At 48.9% G+C, this 25,959-nt stretch overlaps 1 protein-coding gene across 2 annotated transcripts in view; it reads right to left on the bottom strand.

Moving 5' to 3' along the window:
- The window catches only part of ASAP1 (ArfGAP with SH3 domain, ankyrin repeat and PH domain 1), a 352,794-nt gene extending 327,159 nt beyond the window's left edge, over nt 1–25,635 (bottom strand). Inside the window, exon 1 of one of the 2 annotated variants that reach the window (XM_087447447.1) lies at nt 25,389–25,635. The gene's annotated coding sequence lies outside the window, so the exon portion shown is untranslated. The remainder of the gene's footprint in view (nt 1–25,388) is intronic. The other variant, XM_087447446.1, reaches the window with a different exon arrangement.
- Nucleotides 25,636–25,959: the final 324 nt, after the last annotated feature.

Genomic DNA, 25,959 nt, shown 5'->3' with positions numbered 1-25,959 from the left:
TGTCTGGCTCAGTGACTGTTCGTTGAATGAATTAATTAAGGACCGCCTAAACAAACACCCTCACACCAAGACCTCCGCACACACTTTCATTTCCCATCAGAGTCCAGTTGCCACGCAGTCCACACCAGCTAAACAGTGCCATGGATGCCCTGCAAGCCTCTTGCTTCACAACTGTCTCAAATGTAGGTGATCCTGAGCCTCCTATACTGGGGCCTGGCATGAACCAAACTTCTCTTAGAAACCAAGGCTTCCCACCTTCACCAACCCTATTCTCCCTAAATGACAAAGAACCACAAGGAACAAGTCTGAGGCAGAACTACTAGTGCCCCAAAGTGGCAGGAGATTTGGCCTTGGCTACCTGCTTTGGAGACAAAACCATCTAATGGAAAGTCCATTAGCTCCTCAAAGCCACAGGCATCACAGTGGTAAAACCAGAATCACAACGCGCAGGTCCCACAACCGCCATGTTTCCTGGGAGCTGGGGAGACAAAGCAGAGAGAGCAGCAGAGACTTCCTTCCCTGGCTACATGGCGGCCTGAGCTGACACGGGCCCCTCTCCTCCTTGTTACAAACACGTAAAATCTTGAATGAGTGTGACTCAAATGTGTACAATACATACTCAAAATGGAGAGGGAAAAAAGGGGGGACCCCCTGCCAGAAACCAAGGCCACAGCTCCCAGTACACGTCCATGTCCAGCTGCACGCACACATGCGGACAAGCAGATCTGCAACAGGAGGTGCACGGGAAGGCCACTGGGCGGTCCCCAGATGCCCATCCCGGGGCCCTTTTACAAAGGACTTCATGTGCTGGGTCGGGGCGTTCCAGCGTCAGCCTGTTTCCTCTGTGGAAGCAGTTTCTTGGCTCATTCTGATACAAGAGATGGGGGCGGAAAGACCGGTCCCCTCTCACAGTTCCGGGACTGTTGTGGAAAGGGGTCATCTGACTCACGCAGGCCTGGACGGCCCAAGTGTGCAGAAGCCACACCTAGACTTATTTATGAGACAGAAAACCCAAGAAATACTGGCTAAGGAAAAAAGGGGGTGGAATTTATGGGCTGAGAAAACTGAGAAGTCCAGGGATGGATCTAACTTTGGGCATGGCTAGATTCAGGGGCTCAAGGGATGTGGTCAGGGAGGGGTAGGTGTCCATCTGTTGGCTCCGCATGCCTGGAGGGAAGTGGGGTGGTATCTCAGGCAGGCCTGACCCCAGGGGGCCACTGGCCTTTGGGTTTATGTCCAGCCCAGTTCAGCAATCCCTGCGGAAGGAACGCCTCTCCTTCTCAGTAGTTCTAACAGAAGTCTCAGGGTTGACTGACTGTGTGCAGCCTGAAACCCATCTCTGTGGCCGGGGCTGGAACACTCGACTGGCTGGGTATTGCTCACGTGCCCACATGGGTACAGGGGTGGCGTCAGGTCCAGAGGACCTACACAGACTAAGGGGGTGGGGTACTTATCCAGAGGAGATTAGGGGACACAGAGAGAGAGAGAGAGAGAGAGAGAGAGAGAGAAGGAAAGCAAGCAAGCAGGGAGGGGGAGGGAGGGAGGAAAAAGAAAACATGGAGTAAGCTACAGATAATTTTTATTATTAGGGAATAAAGTAGCAATCAACTTCAACTTTAAATAAAACAGAGAGAACAAAGGCAGATCGAGCTTTTATGTCTTGTTTTTCTGTAACAGCTTTGTTGAGATATAATTCACATACCATACAATTCACCAATTTAAAGTACATAGTTCAATGGTTTTAATATAATTCACAGAGTTGTGCAACCATCGCCACAATCTATTTTAGAACATTTTCATTGCCCCAAAAAGAAACCCCATACCCATCAGCAGTGTTCCCCATTTCACCTCTACCCACTCCTGGCAAAAGAACAGTGTAACTTTCTGTCTCTATAGATTTGCCTATTCTGGAGATTTCATATAGATGGAATCATGCAGTAGGGGGGGGTTTTAAAATTCTGTCTTTTGTGACAAAATCTACAAAAAGACCCTGTTTCCTGACTCCTGGTTGAACTCAGGCCACTGGCTCTGATTGAGTCAGGCCTCATTCCCTGGAATCATTGTTACAGACGTGGGCCAGAGGTGGATGACAGGGGCTGGGAGACCCTCTGCAGGAGGCCTGAGAAGGCCAGCACTGGCTAGAGATGGCCCACTGCCCGCATGACTAGCGGAACACCAGCCCCGCAGCAGACAGGGCATAAACGCCTCCAGGAGGCCCCAGTCCGGCTTCTGCTCTCGCTGCTGGCACGGTGCACAGTGGAACGGAAAAAGCATGGGCTTGAGTCACACAGAGGTTCCAAGGAATCCCCAGGGAAGGGCACTGTGGGTTTCTACCCAGCACCCTTCCTCCTTCCTGACTTCATTTGGGATTCCCCTTCTCCAGGAAGCACATGTTCCTGCAGTTCCCAGGTGTGGGCCCGACTGGTTCCAAACTACCCCAGTCATGTGCCAGGAATTAGTTTAGAAGGGAGACGTGGCCCAATGTGGATCAATGAGACTTGAAGGGAGGTTTCGGGGAAAGCTCTTTCTTGATCTTCTAGAAGAGGTTTTGAGAATGGTGTTTTCTAACTTCCTCTGGATGTTACAATAAAGATGGGAAGCTCAAAACAGCCACAGCCAGCTCACCACCAGCCGCAGGGAGAAGCCAACACACGGACAGACAGAAGAACTACAGGAACATGGAGCCAGGGCTCCTGCAACAGAAGCTAATTCTGGATCCCACTGTGCCCTATTCCCCTGGTACTCCACTCTCCCTCCTTCTCCATACCTCAAATTGACCTCTAGGGACCAAGGCAAGGGCTCCCTACCCCTCAGGCTGCAGGATGGTTTTAGCCAATAGGGAATCCCAGCAGGAGACGGGAGGGAGGGGAGAGTGAGGCTGAGGGATCCATTCCCCCCTCCCGCTCCCTCTCTGGGGGTCACTGAGAACTGGCCGCCATCCTCAACCCAAGTCTCAGCTCTGGTCAGGGCCCCTCGGCACTGCCCTCGCTGTCCCCAGGTTCCCAAAACTGTTCCCTCCTCATAACTAGACAGGACACAGGAGCCCAGAGCCATCTGCCCTGGGCACTGCACTAGCCCTGGGTCTTCCCCACACCTGCCCACACCTTCTTAAAGATCCCTTCACGTGGCCCACGAACACAGGAAAGGATGCTCAAAGGCATTAGTCATGAGGGAAATGCAAATTGAAACCACAATGACAGACCACTCCATACCCACTAGGTTGGCCATAAAACACAAACAAACAACAAAGAGAACATAAAATAACAAGTCTTGGTGAGGATGTGGAGAAATTGGAACCTTCATACATTGCTGGGGGGGATGTAAAATGACTCAGCTGCTTTGGAAAAGTTTGGCAGGTCCTCAAAAAGTTAAACATAGAGTTATCAGATGACTCAGCAATTCAGTATATATAGGTATATACCACAAAGAATTGAAAACAGGTTTTCAAACAAATTTTTTTTGTTTGTACCTGAATTTGTATTTGTACATGAATGTTCAAATCAGCACTATTCACAATAGCCAGAAGGTAGAAACAACCCAAATGTCTATCAACGGATGAATGTATAAACAAAATGTGGTCTATCCATGCACTGGAATATTATTTAGCCATAAAAAGGACTGAAGTACTGATATGTGCTTCAACATGGAGGAACTTCAAAAACTTTATGCTAAGTGAAAGAAGTCAGACACAAAAGGCCACATATTCTATGATTCCACTTATATGAAACATCCAAGATAGCTAAATCCATAGAGACAGAAAACAGACTAGTGGTTGCCAGGGGCTCGGGTTGATGGGGAGTGACTATTTAATAGGTACAGGGTTTCCTTTGGGGTGATGAGATGATGGTCGAACAACATTGTGACTGTACTAAATGCCACTGAATTGTATGCTTCAAAATGGTTACCAGTTAATTTTATGTCAATTTTACTTCAATTAAAAAAATCCCTTTATGAAATTCTCCTTGAATTCTCTTAATTCAAGGGTGCTGTGTGTCCTGTGGGGACAATGAATGACCACCTCCTGCACCCCTTGCAGACTGGCAGTTGTGTGAGTCAATGCACTTCCTCATTGTTTCATTTAAGCCGGTCGTATTCTTTGCAGCAGGAAGCTTCCTAATTGACACACCCACTCAATCACTTCCCAGCTGCGTGACCTCAGGTGAGTATCTAAGCTTCTCTGAGTCTTAGTTTCCTCAGCTGTAAAATAGGGCTAATTATACCAACTTTGCTGGGTTGGTTTAGGATTATTGTGACATTAACTTAGGAGAATGTATAAAATGTATTTACAACCTTAGGTGGAGCTCAAAGGATGATTTCATTCATTCCTCTTAACACCAAATTATGATTCTCCCTCAAGGGCAATAACAATGTCCACCTGGTAGAACTGGTATCAGGCTCAAATGAGCAACACACAGGGTAGCGGCTGACCATGCAGGCTCTGTCCCAGCTGGCCAGAGCCCAAATCACAGCTCCGTCCCTTAAATAGCTGTGTGACTTTGGGCAAAATACTTCTCTGAGATTGTTTACTCATCTATAAAATAAAGATAAAGATAAGTGAGGATTAAACATAAAGCCCTCAGCACAGTTCTTGGCACACAGCAAGTTTTCAATTAATGTTAGCTACTATTATGCTCATTATAGAGCGTATATAGAGTTCCCAGTAATTGTCACAGCACAAAATTCCAAGTTGCTTCATCCTCTCCCCCCTCCTCACCCCCCACCAGCACAGCACTCAGCAGGCATTCTGTATACACTGGGTGCATAGTAAACAGAATCACAGTGTCTTGAGTTGGGAGGGACTTTAGATATCTCTAGACCAAGAGCTGGCACACTTTGGTCTGTGGTCACAAATATCACTTTACTAAGTGTCCTGCTCCTCCAGGCCAAACATTCCCCTTTCCTTCAAACAAGCCTCATGTGACAGGGTTTTGAGGCCCAGTCACCATCCGTGGCAGAGACTGCTAGATGTTCCTCAAAACTCTGTTTCCTCTTCTTCCTGGGCACACAGCTGGACTACATTTCCCAGATTCCCTGTGGTTAGGCGTAGCCACGTATCAGAGTTCCAGCCAAGGAATGAGGGTAGAAATGTCGTTTGCTGTCTCTCAGGCCAAGGTTTTTAAGAAGTGGGTGTGCCTCCTCCATGTTCCTTCTGCCAGTGGAGGCAGACAGTGACAAAGCCCTTGGTGGCAACAGGGCCACAAAGGTGGGAGAAGCCTAGGTCCCTGAGTCACCACATGGAATGCCACCCACTGAACTAGAAATTTCCATTTTGGACTTTCACATGAGTGAAAAAAAAAAAAAACATTTCCTGTATTTGAGCCATTAAACATTGTGGGGACTATTTGTTACTGCAGCTATTATCACTGTATTACTAATTAATACACCATCCTAGACTCCTTAGTGTGAAATGTCTATTGTTCTCAACACCTACTGTGTGTCAGATCCTATGTGAGATACTGTGGTTTCCAAATAAAGTAACAGTATAACTGCTCTCAGGAAGCCACAAAATAGTAAGGGAGACAGACATATAAACAAAACAAGTCATTAAATGTTTCAGATGCCTTGACAAAAGCCTGCACAAGGCAGGGTGAGGGCACAAACAAGCAGATGAGCAGTTCCACTGGGAATCAGGCTGTTCGGGAACGGCCTCCCGGAAGGGGAGATACTCCAGTTCAGGAGAAGGGGTTCATCAAGATGCTGAGCGGTACAGGCGCTGGAGGCAGAGGGACCGACCTGAGCAAAGGTGTAGGGGCCTGAAATGGGGAGGGAGTGTGAGGGGGATGGGCACATCTTGAACAAAAGCTGCAGGGAAGAGGCAGAGGAGAAGAAGGGGGAGAGGGGAAGAAGGGGAAGAGGGGGAGAAGGGGGGAGAGGGGAGGTGGGAAAGATGAAGCTAAAGAGGAACACGCAGCCAGACCATCACAGACGGCCCTGTGGCAGCTCAGGAGCGGATAACTGTACGACCATCTAGAAAACCTGATATGATCTGAACTAGCACTTCCAGATGAGGCCTGGCTTTTTAATTTGAGGCGAGAATGTCCTGCTGGTTCATCTTGCACAGTGCCCAGCTCAGCCTCACTCGAGCTTTGGTTTTTAGAAATAAAACGCATAAATCAGATCACTTTAAAAAAATATCATTTCCCTCTCTGGACCTCAGTTTTCTCCTCTGTATAATGAGAGGGCTGGCTAACAATATCAAAGTAAAAAAGAAAAGAAAATTCTGTGATTTTATGATAAATGTAGTGCTCGTGGTCCACCTGTATTTATTTAATACCATTGAGTTTTAGATATTATGCCATATTTCTTTAAATATCAGAATGTCATAAACTAAATAGAAAGGGGCTTAAATATGGATTATAATAATTGTTTCTTACAAATTGTAACTGACGAAGGTAAACCTCAAGGATCTGGTGCCCCGGGACATCCTGGCTCCTGCTCTCCGGCCTGTGCTTCTCTCCTCCGCAGTGCTTTTCTGCCTTCTCACTTATCTTGGGCTTCTCTGTGGTCCCTCCTACATTCCCTCTGCCCAGACTCACCCCATTGTCCTTAGAAATCCAGACATTTCCCCTGGAATCTTCGTCCTTCCTCCTTCCCTGTGTCCCCAAAACTCTCTCCCACAGATCAATCTCTTGGAGGGGATTCATAGAACATCAAAGTGGACCTGGGGACCAACGGACCAAGGTCCGTTGCCCATAAGGGGGCTTGGATGCAGGGAAAGAGCCAGAGGTTTGGAGGGACGGATCCTGGGTTCAAATCCAGCTGTCACTTGTTACTTTGGGAACCATGGGCGGGTCAGCAGGTAGGCTGAAGCCTCAATTTCCTCACCATTGCTTCTTTCTATTATTCTTAACAAGCAATAATAAAGATGGAGCTGGAGACGACCTCAGTGTCCATTCTCACCTCCCTCATTTTACAGGTGAGGAAACTGAGGCCCTCAGAGGTCGAACAAGCAGCCCGAGGTCAGGGTTGACCTCACAGCTGACGGCCAAGTCTGTGTCAAAGTGCAGTATGCAACAGAACAAAATTGTCAACTGGCTTAGGTCAGTTTGCAGCAATTATTATAGTCCATATTCATGCCACTTTCTATTTAGTTTATGACATTCTGATATTGAAAGAAACATGGCATAATATCTAAAACTCAATGATACCAAATAAATAGAGGTGGACGGACCAAGAGTGCTACACTTATTGTAAAATCATAGAATTCTTCTCTTTTTTACTTTGATATCATCAGCCAACCCTCTCACGATACAGATGAGAAAACTGAGGTCCAGAGAGGGAAAATCATGTTCCCAAAGATACAACCTTGATTTGAGCTAACACTGGGATGCCAACCTAAGTTTTTGTTTTTAGTCATTGTTTTTCCGCAATATTCATTCTAACCAACATATAAGCTGCTAGTTATCTCCAAATAATTTAGAATATCTCTGAGAGAAATATATACCAGAATAAGGTATTGAAGAGGTAGTTGAACCTTAATACATAAAGAACTACTACAAATCAACAAGAAAAATATATATATACCAAATAAAAATATGAGTAAAAGATATATTCAGACAATAAGTGAAGAAAACCAATGGCTAATAAAGAGGAAAATATTTTCAATAAAAAAATGCAAATCGAAACAACACTTATCTTTCTCCAATGAGCTATGCAAAGATTAACACAAATGATAATGCCCGGGGCTAACATGGGTTTGAGGAAATGTAGACTCTCAAAAAACTGCTCTTAGGAATTAAACTGGTAAGCCTTTCTAGGAGGAAATTTGGTAATGACACTAAAATGCCTACCCTTTGACCCAACAATCCACCTCTAGGAATTTGTCATAAGTAAATATTTGGACAAGTATATAAACGCAAAAAAATAGAAACAACCTAACTGTCCATCAAAAAGAAATTGGTTAAATAAATGATGGTATGTCCATGTCCATCAAAAACGACCCTGTAAATCTATATTTATTCTCTTGGAAAGGCAGTCCCAGTATATCAACTGAAAAAAATCAGATTATTAAAGAGAATGTATAAGATGATGTCACTGTTTGGAGAAACCACGTAACTGTGAGTCTATCTGCGTAGACAAGAGCGGTTCTCTCTCGGTGGCTGAAGAATTACGCGTGATCGCTGTCTTCTTTACCTTTTCTTGTCCTTTATGAATTTTGTTAAAAGCATGTATTATGTTTAGATTCAGAGTAGGGGGAGAAATTATGCAGAAAGTAAATTAATGATTGCCTATGGCTGGGGGTGGGGGTCTTAGGGGGAAATGAGATGACTACTAGTGGGTATGGATGGGATTCTTTTCAGGGTGATGAAAATGTTCTAAAATTGATTGTAGTGAGAGTTCCATAACTGTGAATATACTAAAAATCAGTGCATTATGCACTATAAATGGGTGAATTATATGGCATATGAATTATAACTCAATAAAGCTGTTATAAAAATACAATATAAAAATTAATAAAAAAGAAATTGTGAAAGGCCTTGAGGTTCAAAAACAAAATGAGTAAGTGTGAGCTGAGCTGGGAAATGGGAGTAGGGCATGACGTTCTCACACAGGACTGTGGCTGTCTATTCTCTGGTCTCTACAGGCAAAACCCAGCCAACCAGAATTTCTGGATACACTGTCCCAGTCAGTCTGGGTCTCCCAGCCCAGGAGGATGCTGGCCCATCAGCAGCCAAGTGCCCCAGTCTCCCCGCGGTGTTATCCACATGCCTCCCCCGTGCAGACAAGCCCCGGAGATCGCTCCACTGCCCAAGCGCCCTTCAGCATGTTGACTCAAACAGCACGCCTCTCCACCTCTAGATGTTTGCTTTGCTTTTCCCTTCGGAAGGCCCAAGGGCCACCCTTGTAAGTTCAGGGCTTTTAACAATTTAATTCTCCCGGTGACGTGCTGGGATCAGAGGTGACATTGGCTGTCACACCCTGCTCTCAGCAGGTGATGAAAGGGACCAGCTGCATGCATTCACTCAGAGAAGCACGTCCTGAGCACCTACCAGGCGGCAGGCACTGAACTATGACAGGGGACAGTATTGGCCTCACGGAGCTCAGAGATCAGCAGAGGGAAGGGTTGGACAATGACAGATCAGTGTGACAGATGCTCTGATAGGGTAAGCGCAGGGGATACTGGGAGCACGAGAGATGGCTCCAATCCCATCTTAGGGACCAGGGAAGGACAGGCTCATCATCTACATAATAAACATTAAAAATGGCTACCATTGATGTCAGACCCGGGGCTAGGTGCTAGGGACACCGAGGAAAGAAAGCATATTCCTGTCCCTTTCAAGGAGCTCACAGCCTAGAGGACTTGATGCACAGTATCTCCAAAGTCCTCCCAATCGCCCTGGGATGGAACCAGCAGGGCTTGCTGATGGTTCGGATGAGCTGAGTGAGGGAGGGGAAATCCATAAATCTGGAATTCAACCATCCCCACCACTTCCATTGCTTCCACTATGGTCCAAGCCACCTCGACCTTTTGCCTGCATTACTGCAACAGCTTCCTAATTGTCTCTCTGCTTCTACTCTTGCCCCTTTAATCCCATTCTCTACACAGCAGACAGGAGGATCCTAGCAAAAAAGTAAGACAAGATCATCTCACTCCTCTGCTTAAAACCGTCCAAGAACTTCCTTTCTCACTCAGAGTAAAAGCAAAAGTCCTCACAATGCCCAACCACCAGAGGTTTCTTGAACATGTCACCCATGCAGCTACCCGAGGGCCTTTGCACCGGCTATTCCCTCTGTCTAGGACACGTTTTACTCCAGACTGCCACATGCTCACTTCTCAGCTTCCTTGGGTCTTTGCTCAAATGTCACCTTTTCAGAGAAAGCTTCCTTGAACACCCCATTTGACAGTGCACACCCCCTGAGCCTCCTTTCCAATGAATTTTTCTCCATAAGCACTTTCTGTTATCTCATATCCATACATTTCATGTCCGTTAGTTGTCTGCCTCCCCCAGCTGGAATGTAAGCTTCACGAGGACAGGGATTTTTCTCTGTTGTGTTCACTGCTGTTGCCCAGCCTCTAGAATAATGCTGGTATGCGTGGAAACACAAATAAATATGTGTGGAATAAACACCCAGGTGTGTAGCCAGTGGGGCTGGGAGGAGGATGCATGGGGGTCATCACTGGGCAGAGACGCAGAGCAGGAGGGGTGGGGAAGAGGCACTGGGCTGGATGGGTCATGGGGAAACAGCCTGGCCACAGCTGCACCCAGGGGCTATTTTTAAGCCATTCAGGGCTGAGAAGCCTCTACCCTCTTTGTTGCAATATTTTAAGTAACCAGAGAGCAGTGAGGACCTCAGAGTTACTCCCGCCAGTGAGAGTGCTCACGGTCTTCCAGGAGCCCCAGTGTCTGTCTCACCCCTCCTCCCAGGGACGCGGCCCCTCTTGTTTTTGACAGCGGACTTGCTCCATGAGGTGCAGGCCTTTCCAGATGCCAACTCTCTCCTCCCGCCTCTGGTTCTTGGATTTTACAAGCATCACGAAGCCCTTTTCCAGAGTCCCGTGTGTAAGCAGGGTTAAGTGGGGGAAGAACCGACTTTTATTCAGGTGCCACAAACTTGTCCTATACAATCTCATTTTAATCTCCATGCTGCAGAGGTGGGAAGGTGGGGAAACTGAGGCTCAAAGTCGCCCAAGGTCTCAAAGCAAGGGACAGAGCTGGGATTCCCACCCAAGACTCGGACCCAGGACTATCTCATGCCCAAGTTTACTTGCTTTCTACCACGACACACTGTCTCTACCACAGGGAAAGGCTCATGCTGTTACTTTTCCCACCCTTTAGACTTGATGTTTCTCGCCTCCAGTGTGAACTTTCTCTCAGTGCTCGGCACAGGGAGGCCGACACACGGGGCAGAGATGCAGGAGGTACAGCTGAGCCCCATCGGAGGGGTGTTTCCAAAGCACAGAGCCGCAGATCTCACCGTCCTGGAGGCAGGATTAAGGCCAACCTCCTTCACGATCTTGTTGCTGCTCACTTCTCCAGGCTCAAGGTGCTTCTGCTTCGTAAGCCCCCAGCAAGCACCCCTTCTTCATCCTCTTCTCAGACCCCTGGCACACACTGGTCGTGATGACTGTCCTGTGCTATGCAAGTCTCTGCCTTCAGCTCCAAAGTGCCCCTCATCCCTTGTCTGCTATACGGATCCCCTTCTCAACACATTCCCACAGCAGGTGGAAAGTCACTTCACTTCCTGAAAAACTGCTCCTCGGTGTCTATCTCAGCCTCTAGACTGGGAACACTGACTTCTAATCTCCTGCTCCTGGTACAACATCAAGTTAACAAGTATAACAAGTGCCATTTGGAGGCACGACTAGAATACGAATTGGAAGGTACATCCACGCCAGTGTTAGCTGAATTAATGCCACAAGCCTATCTACAGTCAGACACGTGGGACCATCTTTTCGGTCCATGTTTAGGCCAGATGCTGAAACACCACCACCATCATCACCATCACCATCACCATCATCATCATCATCACCATCATCACCATCACCATCATCATCACCATCACCATCATGACCATCATCATCATCACCATCATGACCATCATCATCATCACCATCATCACCACCACCACCAGCATCATGATCACCATCATCACCATTATCACCACCATCACCATTATTATCATCACCACCATCATCACCACCATTACCATCACCACCACCACCATCATCATCACCATCACCACCACCGCCATCATCATCACCATCACCACCACCACCACCACCACCACCACCACCACCACCACCACCACCACCATCGCCATCATCATCATCATCACCACCACCACCACCACCATCATCACCACCACCATCATCATCATCACCATTACCATCACCACCACCACCATCATTCACCATCATCATCAACACCACCACCACCATCACCACCATCACCATCACCATCATCATCACCATCACCACCACCATCACGACTCACCATCATCATCAACACCACCACCACCACCACCACCACCATCAGCATCACCACCATCACCATCACCATCACCATCATCATCTTAGTTTGCTAGGGCTGCCATAACAAAGTACCAACAACTGGGTGGCTTAAACAACAGAAATTTATTCTCACAGTTCTGGAGGCTGGAAGTCTGAAATCAGGGTGTGGGCAGGGCCGTGCTCTCTCTGATGCCTCTGGGGAGAATCCTTCCTTGCCTCTTCCTAGATTGTGATGGTGGCCAGCAATCCATGGCCTTCCTTGGCTTGTAGATGTGTCACTCCAGTCACATGGCCACCTTCTCCCTGTGTGTCTTCACATTGCCTTCTCTCTGTGCATGTCTATCTGTGTCCAATTTCCCCTTTTTATAAGGACACCAGTCATACTGGGTTAGGACCCACTCTGATGACCTCATTTTAACTTGAGTACCTCTGTAGAGACCTTATTTTTAAATAAGGTCACATTCTGAAGTACTGGGGGAGAGGACTTCAACATATCTTTTTTGGAGGACACAACTCAGCCCCTCACAATCATCACCATTGGGACAGCTCTCATCTCCACTTCCAGCTAACGTGTGCCAGGCGCTATCCTCACCCCTCTCCGTGTACCACCACACAGAGTCCTCCCCACAACCACAGGAGGGACAAGTCTTATTCTCCGCCCTGGACAAGTGGCTCAGTGAGGCTCAGAACTTACCCAAGACCAGCAAGTGGCCAGTAAAAGGCCAAGTTAGGACTCAATCTAAGTCCAGGATCCAAACTCTCACCCAATCGTCTACACCACAGCAGCTTTGTTTCTGATGATGTGATGTGATTACCCTCTGCAGACTTTTCTCTTTCAGCTCTGACACGATTCCCATCTGCAAATGCTCAGCACTGTTACTTCTTTCAAACTAGAATTTAAAATATCGTCGCTGAACTCAACTTACCCCAGCCAACTCCTCACTTGTTCCAGGATGGGAACATCCCCCCCTCACACACGTTATGTCCATTAAAATTCTTTCAGAAAAATGCATGCATACTTCACTGACTAATTCAAGCGGCCCCACTTATGCAAACTCTTGTATCTGCTGTTGTCTGTAACAGCTGCGCAGAGGGCCCCCATTCTTTTTCAGGATGATACATCTGGAACCCTGGCATCCTGCCCCAGTAGGTGGCTCCTGATTGCCCGGGAAGTCATAGGGTGGTCAATGGAAAGAGTGAGGAGTGTGCGGTCAGGGAGCCTGCACTCAAATCCTGACTTCTGTTTCCTCCTCCCCGTGAACTCGCCTGAGCGTCAGAACTCCCCCTCCTTCTGGTCCTTATAGGACAACTTGAGAGAGTTTCTCAAATTTAGCAAAAAAGAGATTGTCAAAGTCTAAGCTAAAAGAGAAGGAAGGAATAATTTATTCACCAAACACAAATTAAGCATCTGGGCTCTAAGGATTCACTGAGATGAAGAAGACTGCAGGGGAGAAAGAAAACCAGCGTGTGTGTGGTGTGTGCATGTGTGTCTGTGTCTGTGTGTGTGTGTGGTATGTGCGTGTGTGTGTCTGTGTGTTTCAGGCAGGCACTTTAACGTATTTTCTCACTCCCCCACCACTCTGTATGGCAGCTCATCCCCATTTCACAGGTGGAGAAATGCAGGCTCAGCAAGTTAAGTGACTTGTCCCAGGACTCTCAGGGAGCCAGGGCTGACGCCAGGTCTGAGCGGCTGAGAAGTCCAGGCCACTTCCTTCCTCACCTGACCGCCCAGGCATTGGAGACGGGGACTGAAGCTTAACTCCCCGATCTGAAGTTTTAAGGAGATTCCCCTGAGAGCAGCTTCGAGGACGGACTAAGGGGAGGGCAGCGAGTTAGGAAAAGGCTAGACGACTCAGGAGAGACCCCACAGGATCTGAGGCGGGAAGTATAGGGATGCACCGACGGGGCTGGACTGGAGACGCTGGGATAGGCTTATTCAGAATTGGTTTGGTTTGGGAGAGGAGCAAAAAGAAAAGCAATGAGCGACAGGCATTAAGAAAATCTTCCCTCTTCTCAAGGCTCACAACTAGGAAGCAGGAAAACACCAGGAAAACCACATCACAGCTCTACTTCCTGGTCCACTTAAACAGGAAACGAAGAGCTGAAGTTGTGGGAGGAGAAGATAAGAAAGAAGAGAGGGACAGACTTGCTTCTTCCTCAGCCCGTCTTCCCTGAAGCCCGGAACCGAGCAATGTAGGGGACGCTGACTGTAGGACCAGGAGCCGAGGAGGCTGCAGTCTTGCAAGACACAGATATGACTCAGCCTCGCGAACAGGCCAGAAAGCTCAGTGTCATCAACGGCTCTTCCTCCTCCCGATGCTCCGCATCCGATCACTCCCCAAGCCGGCCGATCCTACTGCCTACGTATCTTCCCTCTCCATCTCCAGGGCCACTCTCTCTCAAACTCCTACAAGAGAATCCTAAACGGCCTCCCCGCTTCCAGACTTTGCTCTCACCCACCTCGTCTGTTCAGTCCAATGCAGCCAGAATCATCTTTCTAAAGGCAAGTGTCATATCACCCCCTGCCTTAAACCTTCAATGGCTCTTCAACGGCCTCAAGATAAAGTCCAGGCTTCAGGATGTGGCTCCTCCCTCCTCTCTGCCCTCAATGCACCCCACCTCAAACATTAGGTTCCAGCCATATTGAGTCACTCGGTTCCCAGCACAAACCATATTTCCACCATCCACATCCTTGCTGAGGGGTTCCCTACACCTAGAGCTTCCTTCCCTTCGCTTTACTCTTTTCCTGGCTAATTACTATTCATTATTTAAGATTCAGCTCAAGAATCACACACTACAGCAAGGCTTCTCTCACCCTCCCTGCAAGGTGGGGCCAGCACCTCTTCACAAGCCCCCGGTGACACCTTACGTTCCTGTATGACCACACAAAACACCCTGGCTCATGATGTTCTGTGCGTGTCTGCCCCCATTCATGAAGGATGGTGCCAGTGTGCAACACAGCAGCTGACACACAGTAGGCACTCAATAAAGAATGAGAGAGGGAGAGAGGGAAGGACAACAAATGTTATAGGAACTCAAAGAATAAAATAACGAATTACAACAGGAAAGATCAGGAAGGGCTTCACAGAGAAGGTGCATTTGAGCCCTACTTTCAAGAATAAGTTGGATTTTTGGTAGACGGAGAAGGCAGGGAAAGGGCAATTCAGGTGGAAAAAAAAAATAGCAAGACTGGAGGCATAAAAGTGTACGATTTTGTAGTGAATTTCAAACAGGGTGGTGGGCTAGAACATGGAGGAGAGGGGGAGAGTAGAGTGGACCCAGAATCATCTAGATGTCATATCAGGTGGCCATCCCATTGTGTATCAGTTAAGACTTTTTTTAGCTACACGTAACAGAAAACCCAGCTCAAAACAGTCTAAAGGTAGGGTGTTCAGTGTCTCGTTCCTTCCATCTTTCTGCTCAGACCCACTCAACATGTTCTCCCTAAGCAAGACCCCCTCATGGTCCCAAGATGGCTGCCATGGTTCCAGGTATCCCATGCCAATCCTACAGTCCCATGGCAGGAGAAAGGCTGTTTCTTCCTAAACCTCTCTTTTTAAGATGGAGGAAAATCTTTCCCCATCCAACTCCACCTCCCAGCAAATGTCCCTCCACAGTTCATAGCCAGGGCTGTGTCACACGCCCATGCCTAAACCGGTCACTGCCAAGGGAGACAGGACCACAGTGATTCCCCCCTGGGGCTGGGACTGACCTCCCTTAAAGACCCTGGGAGGTGGACTTCTGAAAATCAATGTTCTGTCAGCAAGGAAGAGGGGAAAAGGGTGTTGGATAAGCAGCCAACAGTGTCTGCTACACCTTCTCAACCACTCGCCTCCAAAGTGCACGTTCAACAGTGTAATCTGCAGATATCCCCCATCTCCACCCTCTCCTGAGCTATTTTAGGTCTGAGGAAGTAACTGTCCTAGGAGAGGAAACTTGCTAAAGGCTATTATGGGAAGGTCTATAAACAACACCGCAGTTTGCTTTTCTAGATCAGTTCTGTGACGGCGGGGGGACAGGAAATAGCAGGGATGACTACATTCCAGAGAGAAACCCCAAATGCCACTTTCTGTTAACTAAGAGTTTTACCTTTCTCCTTGAACACACTTTCCTTAGACCTCCAAAAAACTGACCAGCACATTTCTACCACAAAGACTTTGACCCAGCCATTCTCAGCCTTGAATACCCTTCCCCACTCTCTCGACTTTCGGAAATCCTGCCATCCTGGAAGAGTCAGCCCAGACAGCAGCTCTTCCCCAAAGCTCTCTGACCCCCACTGGGATCACCCTCTCCTGTCCCTGCACTCACGGCTCCTCCTCTGTAACTCTCCTATGGTGTGGACCAGCATCGGTCCAAAACGACAAAGTTACACATCCTTCTCTTCTACTCAACTCTAAGCTACTCTAACGCATGGACTTCGATTTTTCATCTTTGTATCCTAAGTGCCCGGCACAAAGCAGGATACGCAGGAAAAGTTTGTGCAATGAAGACTCTTTAAATCGAATGAGTTCTTTCATGTTCCCTCTCCCCATGGATCACGCTAATGAGAAGTCTTATCCCGTGTGGAACCCACTCACTTTTGCTTAGTACCAATTATGTGCCAGGCATGCACTCAGCCACTCTCTGTAGATACTGTTGTATTTAATACCTTTTTAAAAAACCTGCAAGCTTTTTCAAAATTCACAGAGGAGGAAACTGAAGCTCAGGAAGGCTAAGAGAAAGGCTAAGGGCGGACTCTCCCAAGGCCACAGGAGGAATTAGGGCATGGAATTCAAATTCAAGTCTTTAGAGGCAATACTACACCACGGTCAAGAGTGTGGGCGCTGAACACAGATCGCCGTGCTGAAAATCTTGCCACCTGTGAGCTACATGACCTTGAGGGAGTTAGTTAGCCTCTGTGTATCTCAGTTTCCTCGTGTATAAAATGGGAGTAAAAATACTGCCTATTTCATAGAGTTATTATGAGGATTAACTGAGCTCAGATAGGAAAACTGCTTAGAATAGTGCTTGACATGTATTAATGCACAACAAATATAGCTATCATTATTGATTCCGAGTCCACTGGTTGTTCCATTGCATCGTGACAAATGGTCCTATCCTCTACCCAACAAATTGCCTCAGGCAAGAAAGAGTGACCTGGCCAAAGGACACACCCCAGGGAGACCGTGAGCTCCACCATCCAAAGGAGCAGCCTCAGAGAACAGCAGATCAAATTGTGCAATGCACAAATTCCATCCCACAATGGCTCTCGGCTGCACCTCAGCCCTCATTTGTGGGGTCCCGGGGGAACTTCTAAGGGAAAGAACATTACATGAGACAGGAGCCAGCCCCCAATGCCCAACTACTGACCACACGCCAAAGAACAGCCCCTTAGCAATGGAAAGCTCTGAGAACCTGAAATGCCTGCAGTCCTTCCCTGGAAAAGCCAGAGCCCACGGTGGTTATGAGGGGAGGTGGAGGGGGTCTCCAAAGCAAGGTGCTGGAGGACACACTGTCCCTTCGGCCTGGAAGACAAGAGAGACCCCTTACCCTCCAGGGCTCCCACCTCCCACATTCATGTTCTCCCTGTGAGCTGGCAGGGAGGGGAGTCAGGACCAGAGCCATCACCCCCTTATGCAGGTGGGGAAGTTAGGTTCCAAGAGGGTAAGTGACTGCTAGTAAAGGTCACATAACTAGTCATACCAATTCCTGGACTAGAACTCAGGACTTCTGAATCTCCACTCAGTGCTATTTTTCATCATCTTATTATGTCTTCTGCATCCGTATTGGTCTGCTTCAACCACATAAATTTCCTTTCTTCCTTCCTTCCTTCCTTTCTTCCTAACCATTTATTGTCTTCTCTGCACTGAGCTTACAAATATGAACAAGGCACTTTAAGGTCCAGCTCTCACTTGCCCCGCTCCCACCTCACCCCTGTTCTGCAGGTGAACACACGGGGTGCTCAGTTAGTGCTTGCTGATCTGAGTCAAATCTTTTTATTATACTGTTCTGATAAGGATTCTGGTTTTCTTTTCTCAAAATGGCCATTTTTATATTTTTCTAAATGTTCTTTCTTTTCCTAGTCTGAAAAGAAGACTGAATGTATTAAGCTGGCTGGTTTCCACCTGGTGTCTCCCAGAGCAACAGGAGGGCTGAGACCCCTCTACAAAGCCGGGGCCCCAAAGGGATCCCAGCTTTCTCAGAAAGAGGGCCTGAACAACTCCTCCCTTCAGCAAAGAGAAACAGCAAGAAAGCTTGTGTCTGCCTCAGGGTCTGAGTGGGGAAAAAGGCTCCTGTGTAAACTTGAAAGCCCCAGGTACAGGTGTAGGGCCCAAACATACACCACCGGTCTCGTGTTAAAAGGCTCGGGCCCAGGAGCTACCACAGAAATTTGTCCAGGACCCAGGAAACCCTGGAAGCCTCAGCTCAAGCACAAAAACCAACCTGCAGAGCCACTTCTGCCACCCAGGAGAGGGGGACTCTGAGTGTGAACCACCACGCCCCGCCCCCAAACCAGAAGTCAAAGGAAATGGGAGAATTGGCTCCTCTAGAGTTAACATAACAGGACAATCTAAAAGACAGTGTCTGTATGTTTAAAACAAAGATCTGAGGGGCCAGCCTGGTGGCGGAGCGGTTAAGTTGATGCATTCCGCTTCAGCGGTCCAGGGTTCGCCGGTTCGGATCCTGGGCGCGGACCTACTCACCATGTGTCAAGCCAGGCTGAGGCAGCGTCCCACACTGAGGAACTAGAAGGACCTACAACTAGGATATACAACTATGTACTGGGGCTTTGGGGAGGGAAAAAAAAAGAGAGAGAGGAAGATTGGCAACAGATGTAGCTCAGGGCAAATCTTCAAAAAAAAAAAAAAATGGTGAAGTTGGGACATTTTCAAAAAACAGATGAAATAAGAATGAGAAACTCTAATGAAAGACATAAGACCCAAGGATTAAAAGCCAGGATGATCTGAAAGAGAATCAAAGAGAATTTCTAGAAATAAAGTGTAGACTCATTAAAAATTAAACTTCAGTGATGAGAAAATCTGACAAACACAGCAACATGGCTGAGCCCTGAAGCCAATGCACTTGATTCAGCCTGCCCATCCAGTGCATGCCACTTGCTTGCGCTGGGCACAAGGGAAGAGACAACTGACACAGAGCCCCCCACCTCACCCCCCTTCAAGATGCTCAGTCTGAAGGTGAGGCAACCATATGAGCGAACACATTTCCATACAAGACAGCTGGAAGAACGGCTCCCGTTTATGGAATGCGAGATGCTTTTCCTTCATTATCTCAGTTCAGTACAGAAAGTGCAAGAACAGGAGAAGAGGCGGGGTCAGCCGTGGACCCCAGAATCTTATTTCCTGTCCACTGACCATTCCCCTGAGCTATCCTGGATCCATCAAGGTCACAGTTACAGAGCAATGGTTGACCACTCTTCCTATTTTTTTTTGAATGTGCAAAAATCTCTTTCTTGGATATAATTTCAAGAATCAGAACGGTACAAAGAACACCCATACGCCCTTTAACCAAGTTCAACTATTGTTAACACTTTGCTCCATTTGCTTTCTCCTTTTTTTCTCACTCATATATAATTTTTATAACATATATATAGTTTTTTTCTGAACCCCATTTGAGGGCAAGTTGCATACATCATGGTCTTTTACTCGAGCACTCTTTCTGCGTCTCTACTTGATAATTTTTTAGATACAAAACTACAACGAAACAGGCACCCAGTATTGCTAAACACAGTCAGAGTTTTATAAAGGCAGAAGCCTCGATGGAACATTCATGATTAGCCCTGATGCGGGAAATGCAAGCCATTCCCCAGAAGCCACAGGCAGGCGTGTTCCTGCCCTCTCCTTCCTGTTCTGCCCACAGAGGATCTGCACCCCGCTCGGCTCTCCGGAACTCCCCGCCACATCTGGGGGAAGCGCTGACGGCTCTTCTTTCTCCTGAGTTTAACCAGACTCCAAGAGGGATCCCTCCGATGGAAAGACACAGCTTGCTCACTTTTCTGTTTTTCTAACTCTGTGCACTTTCGCATTTCCTGACTTAGAGCTGCAGAGGAAGAGGAAACGCCAAAAATATTACGAGAGGAGCTAGTGCGTGGCATTTCCAAGGGATGGGAGCCTCAGGCAGCAAGCAACCTCTGTCTCTTTGCAAGCTAGCATGCTGGGGACCAAGGGAGCTAATGTGGCTCTCCAAAGCGCTTAAGGACTCGGGAAGCCGTCTGTTTCTGGGGAGTATCTGGGACAGGAGCCCATTTTCTCCAAATAACTGAGAGGATGTTTGAAATCTGGTCTTAATTACCAGCTCGCAGCAACGTGGCTATGCAACACACCATGATGTGTTTCCCTTACTCTCAGAAGATGGGGCCACCTGCCACATACCACTGGGAGGCCAGGCCCCCGAGCTATTTTTCCCCTAATGGTTCAGATCAATCTGTCCTGATGGAACCACATACTCTTTCCTGATCCCTCTTACGGCCTGCTTTGGGAACACGGCTGACTGAGGTTGGGGACACCAGCTGTGGCTCTGGAACCAAGGTTTTAGCTGTACAAAAGGCACCCGTGTTGGGGGTCACGCTATGCTAGGAAATCAACCACAGCAGACTTTTAAAGAAAGTACCAACCCCTCACACTGCCCACCCCTTCCTGGGAGTGTATACAGGGTCGGTGGGCTGGGAGAGCGTTTTCATGGGTTGCTGAATTTAATTTATTCATGAGAGAGGGTGAGAAGAGTTAGTGTCCCTGGGTTGAAAGTGAATAATTTGGCCTGTAGCTCAAAGAACGCACAGTGAAATGAATCCTCAACTCCAACTCTCCATGTAAAGCTAGGCATGGAGAAGAGCTTCAATGAGGGAATGAATAAACTTCAGTGAGGGAATGAATATTTGGGAGGACAGCGAGGATCCATGTGGAGACAGACGCTCACCCATGCATCTCTACCTTTGGGAAGATGCCCCTGACTTCCCCCCAGACATCCCCCCCCAGGTTAGGGGCCACTTCCCAGAGCTCCTGTAACACCTTCCCTTACCAGCCTGCAAAGATGTCCCTGTTCTAATCCCCAGGACCCGTGAATACATTAGGCTACACGGGTTACATGGCAATGGGGCATTAAGGCTGAAGATGGAATTAAGGTTGCTAATCAGTTGACCCTAACATAGGAAGATTATTCTAGATTATACAGGTAGCCTGATGTAATCAAAAGGGTCCTTAAAAGTGGAACAGAGAGCCAGAAGGGAAAACCACAGAGCCGGCAGCATGAGAAGGATTGAGAACAAAACTGCTGGCTTAGAAGATGGAGGAAGGAGACCATCAGCCAAGGTATTTAGGAGGCCTCTAGAAGCTGGAAAAGGCAAGGAAACAGATTCTTCCCTAGAGCCTCCAGAAGGAATGGAGCCCTGCCAACACCTTGATTTTAGCCCAATGAGACTCATCTCAGACTTCTGTCCTCTAGCACTGTAAGAAAACAGATTTGTGCTGTCTAAGCCACTAAGTTTGTGGTCATTTGTTACAGCAGCCATAGGAAACTAATACACCATCTCTCATTATACTTATCCTAATATAATGTAAGTTTTATTTATATGCCTATCACCTCATCAATATTAATAATAATAATAACAATAATAAAATAGCAGCTACCATTTGTTGTTCACTTACCACATGGCAGGACCTGCTCCAAGTCTTTTATACACGTAAGATAGTATAAAAAGGTAACTTGGATTGAACACTGTGAAGAAGGTAAAGACAGGAATCTGAGAGTTGGGGAAGGAGCTGGAGGCATCTTCAAGGAGATAAAGACACAGGTGTATTTTAAAACATAAACAGGAGTTACCTTGGGAGAAAGGAAGACCGTTCCAGGGAGGAGGAAGAACATAAGCAGACCCTCAGTGAAATGAAACGGTAGGACATGTGCTGGCAAGCACTTCAGGCTGATAATTTCCACCTCCGCATCTCTAGTCCATAAGTCTCCCTGAGGTCCAGAGTCACATGCTCTCACTTCTGCCTGAAATCTCCACCTGGATGCCCTGCAGACATCTGAACCTTAGCATGGCCAATCTGGAACTTGATTCCCTCCAGGAGCACATTCCTCCTTCAGTCTTCCCTGTCTCCCAACACAACACCCGGCTGTTCAAGCCAGAACCCAGGAGTCATCTTTGAGTCCTCCCCCCCACTTCACCCCCATTTAATCCATCATTAAATCTCAACAATTCTAACTCCAAGATCTAACCTGGTTACACTCACTTCTCTCCACCTCCACTGCTACCCCTCTGGTCCAAGCCACCATCATCTTTCCTGGATTAGTGCAGTGGCCTCCTCACTGGTCTCCCTGCTTCCACTGTCTGCCCCCTGTGATCAACTCTTCAGAGAGCAGTAAAAGTAATCTCTTAAAAATGTCAATCAGATCCCACTCCTGAGTCTAAACTCACCAGTGCTTCCCTTCGTATTTAGTAGGGGGACCTCCCCCTCCTGGCCTAGAACCTGCTGTGTGATCTGCCTCCCTCTAAAACCTCCCCTCGTGCCATTCTCCCCATCGCTCCCTTATGCTCTGGCCCCTCTGACTTCCTCATTCCCAGGAACACATCAAGCTCTTTCGTGCATCGAGGACTTTGCACATTCTGATCCCTCTCCCTGGAATGCCCTCCTCTGCAACCTGTCGGCCTGGCCAGTTCCTTTTCAACCCTTCAGTCTCCAAGAGGGCCTAGCAACACGAGACCACCTCCACCCCACCCCACTTCACTTTGGTCATGATTGCAATCCCTTGTGTGTTTCCTTGATAACAAGAATCACAATCTTGCATTTGTTGGAAGTTACCTGCTTCCTTGTTTTTATCTAGCTCCCCCACTGGAATGCAGGCTCCATGAGGGCGGGCCAGGCCTATCTTGTCCATCACTGTATCATTCACACAGTGCTTAGCAAGGAGCAGGGGCTGGAAGTAGGCTGGCTGAATTGACTAATTAGAAGAGAACGTGTGAGGCTGACACTGAAAGATGAGGCTGGAAATAAAAGGCCTTGAACCCAGGGTCCTGTTCATCTTTGTAGGACTGGCACCTCCCACAGGGGAGCCACTTAGCACATGTGTACTGGATACATAAAAGAATGATTCAACTTCAGGTGAATCTGAAAAGCTCTGTCCTTTCTGGGCAGGGCTCCCAGAAAAGTTCCCTCTCCTCTTTGGGACTTCTTAGGAAGTATCATGTCTAGGGCATACAGCAAGTGCTCAATAAATGCTAGCTGTCATTGTCACTATTGCTTATGCGGGGATCAGTCATGCATCCCATAGAAAAGACTTCTTCTCGAGTCCATGCCAGATATAGCGGCTGGGACAGAAGTGAGAGGAAGAAACACAGGATGGAAAAATGAGAATGAGGCAGCAAGATACAGTCAAACACAACTGAGAACCTGGAGGGAAAATGGAGGAACAACACTGTTCCAGGTTCCCCTCTAGACTTCAGCCAGCTGGGTGCAGCGTGGAGAAGCCAGCTGGGTGGTGGGTCCTCCCGAGGGGCGAGGGAGGATCCCATTTGAATGCACACATTCATTTTTGGGCCTGCAAGTCTCTGAACGATTTTGAAAATCTGGCTCACTGTGGCTGGTGAGGACTGGGTAGGTGGAGAGAATTTCAATTTCCTTCACCAAATGGCAAGCTTGCGAAAAAGTCTTTCCTCTCCAACATTATCACATACTAAAAATGAAAAACCAGCTATCAGAATAAGGAGGAAAATAGATGGGCTACTTAGCTCACCAGATACAGGAGGTCTGAAAATTAAGTCTAAGAAACCTCATACCATATATTATGTGCTAAGATATTGCCCTTTTTTGGACTTGGAAGTTTCCATTTTTCACAAAAGAATGGGATAGAGAAAAGTAATTCCCTATATAATAAGCTACCCATTTTATATTTCAAATCCATTTGGTGGCTGAAATCTCCAAATCCATTTAGTGGCTGAACAGTAGGGGTTAGGGAATTTTTTTTTTAAACTCTATATCTCAAAATAGGCAGTTTAAGATAACTGCATATCTCAAAAACAACAGCAAGAATAGATAAAACAGAACAAGAGAAGCACAGAAGACACTAAAACAATAAAGGTTATAATGCAAAGAAGACACTTTCCAAACCTTTCATGGCCCACAGACCATAAACTGACACAGTGAAAAGAGCACTGGACTGGGGAGTCTGAAGACTGGCCACAGGACCTTGAGTAAGTCATGTCACATCCCCCAGCCTCATCTGTGTAACAAGAAGGGGCAGAAACAGTGGTTCCCAAAGATCCTTTTTCCTTCTAAACTGTTGAGATTTGATGCTTCCAGAAGACCTGCATCTTCTTGCAATACAGTGGACCTCCAACTGAAAAACGGAAAGGGCTTGGAGAGAAGGTTGCAACAGACATAAAACTGGCCTCAACACCGAATTATGTTTTACAATCCCAAAACATTACTCAGCAATCCATGCTCCCAGAATCAATTACGCCAGACAACCTGACCGAGTCTACGGGAAAAAGTGGGAGAAAGTTCTAGTTCTTTCTGATTAGGGCAGGTAAAGCCGAGATCACGCTGGCAATGGTCTGAAGTTGGCTATCCGTCCCCCTGCGCTAGTGGAAAAACAAATTACTCAAGGAAACCGCTTTAGGAATGCCCGAGAAGAACTCTCGGGATGTATGAAACCGCAGAATACCAGACGCCAGCGAGTTTTTTTTTTTTCTTTTAAACTTCATGTCGCTCTCAGAAAATGCAGCAGGTCCCCAAATGGGACAAGCGGAAAAACACACGCCACTTCCCAGTCTTGCCGTGGACAAACACTAAGCCCCTAGTGGGAATCTTTTTTTCCCCTCCCGGTGGCCTGGGGCCTGCCTGGCAGCGCCGCGTCCCAGCCGGGACCGCAGGCCGGGGGCCGGGGGCCGGGCCGGCTCTTCCAGGAACGGCGGGGAACTTGCCGCCGCCGCGCCAGAGAGACAATGCCGCGGCCAGCGCCCGCGCCTCCGCGCCGGGAGGGCGCCCCATCGGCGGGGCCGCGGCCACCAGGCGCGCTGTCCCGGCCCCTCTCCCGGGGAGCCACGCGGGGCCCCACCCGCGCCACCTCGGCGCCTCGGCAAAGCAGACCCCCCGGGAGGCTTCGCCTGGCCCTGCGGAGCCGGGGGCCGGCGCCCTCTCCGCGCACAGGGACCCCCACCGGGGATGGTGCCCGGTGCCCGGAGCCCGTCCGGCGCCCTCCCCGCGCACAGGGACCCCCAACGGGAATGGGGCCGGGAGCCCGCCCGGGGCCCTCCCCGCGCACAGGGACCCCCGCCGGGGATGGAGCCGGGAGCCCGCCCGGGGCCCTCCCCGCGCACAGGGACCCCCGCCGGGGATGGGGCCGGGAGCCCGCCCGGCGCCTCCCCGCGCGGGGGCCGGGCAGGGGGCGCCGACTACCCAGGGCGACCCCGCCGAGCCCGTCCGGACGCTCCGCAACTCACCGGGACCGGGCGGGCCGCTGGGCATTATTCCATCGCGGGCTGGGCGCCGGCTCCCCGGGCCCCTCGGCCGGGCGATCGCGGCTCTCGGCAGGGAGCAGGCGGCCGGAGCAGCGGGCGGCGGGAGGCGCGGGCCGGGGCTGCCCGAGCGCAGAGGGCCCCCCGCGGCGGCTGCGGCGGCGGCGGCGAGGCGCGGGAGGCGAGCGCGGCGCAGGAAGGGGCGGGCGACCATGTGCCGAGGGGAGGAGGCCGCGGCGACGCGAGCGGCTCGGACGATCCCGCGCGGCGGCGGAGGGCGCGGGTTTCAGGAAATCCAAACACTTCGACAGGAAATCGGGATCCTGACTAAGCATTCCCGGCCCGCGGCCGCTGCGCGCCGGGGGGCTCCCGCCTCGCTTAACCCTTGGCCCGCCGGCGCCCGGGCGGGGCGCGCGGGGTCTCCGGCACCGGGCGGGGGGCACACGGACTCCGGCGGGGCTCGGGCGGCCCCCACCGTGGGCGCCACACTCCCCCGGCCTGCCTCCTCCTTGTCCAGAGGTGGAAGGGTAGGATTTGTCCAGATAAATCCTTGGCC

Source organism: Ceratotherium simum, chromosome 23 (assembly GCF_057802395.1).
Source record: "Ceratotherium simum simum isolate JZ-2026a chromosome 23, ASM5780239v1, whole genome shotgun sequence".
Lineage (NCBI taxonomy): Eukaryota > Metazoa > Chordata > Mammalia > Perissodactyla > Rhinocerotidae > Ceratotherium > Ceratotherium simum.
The sequence above is the reverse complement of the archived record's forward strand: the minus strand, read 5'-3'. Positions and strand labels throughout refer to the sequence as shown.